This window comes from Salmo trutta, chromosome 19 (assembly GCF_901001165.1).
Source record: "Salmo trutta chromosome 19, fSalTru1.1, whole genome shotgun sequence".
Classification (NCBI taxonomy): domain Eukaryota; kingdom Metazoa; phylum Chordata; class Actinopteri; order Salmoniformes; family Salmonidae; genus Salmo; species Salmo trutta.
Window position 1 is genome coordinate 35,786,527 of NC_042975.1, and position 4,224 is coordinate 35,790,750.

Genomic DNA, 4,224 nt, shown 5'->3' on the forward strand with positions numbered 1-4,224 from the left:
AAGTTTTATGTACGAACCATAACAGATCATTGAATTATATTTTAAAGGGGCTTTACATCTCTAGTCTACCAGTTTCCACAACCATAAACTCCATTCTCTTACCTCTCACATAATTAAACAATCATGTCAGGTTGTAGGACAGTATCAGATTTTTTCCCCCTTAATTTCTGTTACCTGCCCTATAATAAACAGATTTAAGTTTGCTGTGAGCCCTACACTACCTATTTAAATTATGAGGAACCAGAATCGTTCATCACCTCATACCTTGGGCATGGTTTAAATTCAGTCATTATCCTTGCTTGAAAGATTTGCAAAGCTTGTTCCAATGATAGGGAGAATGTCTCTTTCTTTACAGAACTATGAAATGTGGTAGATTTAAACTAGTGAACCTAATTGTATATCATTGAACAATACTTAATATTCATCTGACTGACACTTAAAAAAAAAAATACGTTTTTTTTTACAGTGGGCAGAAAGCTTTAATATATTCATATAAAAAGTACATGTACAGACTGCCCATCCCTTATCACATATTGTTTCATACACTTACACTTGAAATAATACAAATGAGCTGACAAAACATCAATATTAACCAATGAAGATAAGTGCTTCACAATTAACACAAGATGAAATGTTGTTCTCAAAATAATTACTACTGCAGTGCATTCTTGGTTGATGTATAGTTAACCCTGAGTGTAAAAAATTATAAAACATTGACAAAAAACATGTAGTGGCTTTTTGACCTTTCTCACTCCTATTGGAACATAGCCATGGTAGGACATAATGGATTAGTCATATCATGGCTAATTGTAACAGTATGTTCATTCCCAATGTGTTGGCCATTAAGGATATGTGCATAATATAGTTACATTGTATTTTATGATATGAATGGAATGCATCCTGGAATATACATTTTTGGCATTCATTTGCATGTTTCAGTTGGTCACGACACCATAAATTCCCTCTTACTGCATTAAGCAGCTTCAGAATGCTATAACTCATTAGCTTTGAATGTCTGTACATTTGCTGAAGCAAACTTGCTGATTCACAGCATTTGTCAACGTTCCACACAAAGTTTCAAGAAGCACAATTGTGACCTTTAAACAGTTCAATAGTATCAAATATAAAAAAAATTCAAATGGCTCAAAATTTAACTTGACCTTAATGTGCATGCATACAAAATCTTTACATTCAAGTTTTATTTACACATGCTACTCAATTGGATTTAACAGCATATCATCTAAAAATTGCGTTGAGTATTTCATATCTTGATAAATATATAATTATTCAAGAGCATACAGACTATTAAATTGGCAGATCCAGAGGTCAGAAATGTAGAACTATTACATTATAAAGATGACTTGAAACATATAACCGAAGTCTATAAATATTGTACAGTATATAAAAACAGAGGTGTAGGAAGAGATCAGCATGAAACAAAGAGGCTAAAGGACTATCTACAAACAGAAATGATAATCCATTCTGTAACATAGCAAGAATGATATTCACCATACCAGACCTAGTACCTGAAAAATCCAAAACATAACGTGACACTATGACAATGTCATGAGCAGGTTCAAAACCAAAATTAAACAAGCACAGGTGACAGAAATTTCCAAAATTACACTCAGGTTTAATCTATGTGCAATAGCCTGAAGGATTGTGGGGGCTCGGCAGTCTTGTGGCAGTAATGTGATCCTATGTATAGAACAAGCAAATTTATACAGCAGCACTGTGGGGGCTTTCACACTAGGGGGCAGCATAATGTTTTATTTTCATCAAACTACCAGTAGGTTTGCAGGTTAGGGGCTATGTTGATGGGAGCGGGGGCCACAAAAAAAATCAGAATTTATCCTGATAGGCCGCAGTGGCTTGCGAATCTGCGTACTCACAGCCATGCAGTCAACTGATTTGTTCAATCAATCTATTTGTGCAGTTAAACTACTTAACTCTTAAGTAAATTAACTATAGAGTGGTGAGGAGGAGGATGCTACCGTGTCTGGAAGCAACTTCACCATTCATTTTATGGATTCAGTTTTACTCAAATATCGTTTTAAGCTTTGTTTTACTATTGACACTTACAGCTGATTTTAGGATTGTATATCGATTTGCTCTCCTTAAATTTGTGTCATCTGATGTACTCGTTTCAGTGTCTGAATTGTTTAATCTAACTTTCCCCCACCAGCTCCTGATATTAGGGCATAAAAACTACAATCTCTGTGTCCTGAATTAGCCAGAGCTTGTTTTCCATGGTTTTCCCTTTTTGCTAATATTGTCTTACTTTTTAACTCTGCATTGTTGGGAAAGCGCTCGTAAGTAAGCATTTCACAGTGAAGTCTACACTTGTTGTAATCGGCGCATGTGACATAAAATTTGATTTGACTAAACTAGCTGGCTAACTGAACTATGCTAGTTTGGCTGGAATAATTACTTCCGGACAGTATGGGTCCACAGAGCTCTTCCTCGCCACTCTATTCCAGTAGCCATGGCCGGACCTAGCCTTTTGGGGGCCCTAAGCAAGATTTGACAGTGGAGAGAAAAATGTACGTTTTAAAGTACATTTCCTGCAATTCTACACATTTTGTCATGGGGCAGAGAGAAAAAAAAAGAAAGAGTTTTACAGCAAATTTCCTGCAATTCTAACCATTTTGCTATGGGGGGGAAGAAATCTTTACAGTTTTAAAGCTAATTTCCAGAAATTTTACACATTTTGCAAATCGATATACAATCCCGAAATCAGCTGTAACTGTATCTGAGTGAGAGTGATTAACTAAATCAATAGGGGCCCTGGTCACGTGCCTGATCGGAATTCGACCATGATTACTACAAGTTTAAAAAGCTGGCAAGACTTAATCTAAAAATTGTTAGCTGACATGGCTAATTGAGTGATTGTTGGTGACTGATATAATAACAGAAAAACTGCTGATGCACACCAAATTTAGAAATTGCACCTTGTATATTTGACTATTCTAACGCTCAACAGTAAATGGGGCCCCCGAATGAGTTCCTACATTTTTTTTATAATGAAAATACTTTTTTTTGGGGGGGGGGGGCTTCCCTGTGTTTGGAAATTGATCCACGGGCCTACAATAGGAGGCCACAAATTGCCCAACCCTGTCTTACAGCTACAGGAAATCTCTAAAACACTCCGTTTGACACAAAAGAAAATACATTTCAAAGGCAAATTACAATATGCAAATACAAGACTTGCATTCACATTGCAGTTTTGCACAACGCTGTGCGATCCCACAAGCATGGAGACAACTGCATGTACACAAATAGCTGTAACTAACCAGCTGATACCTCTGTGCTGGACTTTATGGACTGACATTCATAATTTGACAAAAGAGATAGCGTGGAACGACAATTCTACAGTTCACAGGCATAATGCTTTGAAGCATATGCAAACACGCGAGCATACATACACACACACACACACACACACACACACACACACACACACACACACAGACACATTTACACACATTCCGAACTATGGGAACTGAGCCTTCTGCTCCCTAGCCCGTCGCCTACAGAATGCTCTCCCTGACGACCTGAGAGCCTCTCCATCACTCTAAACTTTTAAAACGGGCCTTAAGTTCCACTTCTACAAAGTGTCTTTTCCAGTCCTAGTCCGAAGCAAAAATAATAAATCGCACCTATCCCACTATTGCTATTTTACCTGCCTTGATTCTAAATGTATGTTGTTTTTAAACACTGAGTGTACAAATATTAGGAACACCTGCTCTTTCCATAACAGACTGACCAGGTGAATCAAGGTGAAAGCTATGATCCCTTATTGATGTCACCTGTTAAATCCACTTCAAGAAAAAGAAAGAAAATGTTTAAGCCTTGAGACATGGATTATGTATGTGTGCCATTCAGAGGGTGAAAGGGGCAAGGAACAATATTGAAATACCTTTGAACAGGGTATGGTAGTAGGTGCCAGGCGCACCGGTTTGAGTGTGTCAAGAACTGCAACACTGCTGGGTTTTTCACACACAACAGTTTCCTGTGTGCATCAAGAATGGTCCACCACTCAAAGAACATCCAGCCAATTTGACACAACTGTGTGAAGCATTGGAGTTAACATGGGCCAGCATCCCTGTGGAACACTTTCAACACCTTGTAGAGCCCATGCCCTGACGAATTGAGAATGTTCTGAGGGCAAAACGGGGTGCAACTCAATATTAAGGTGTTCCTAATGTTTTTTACACTCAAGTG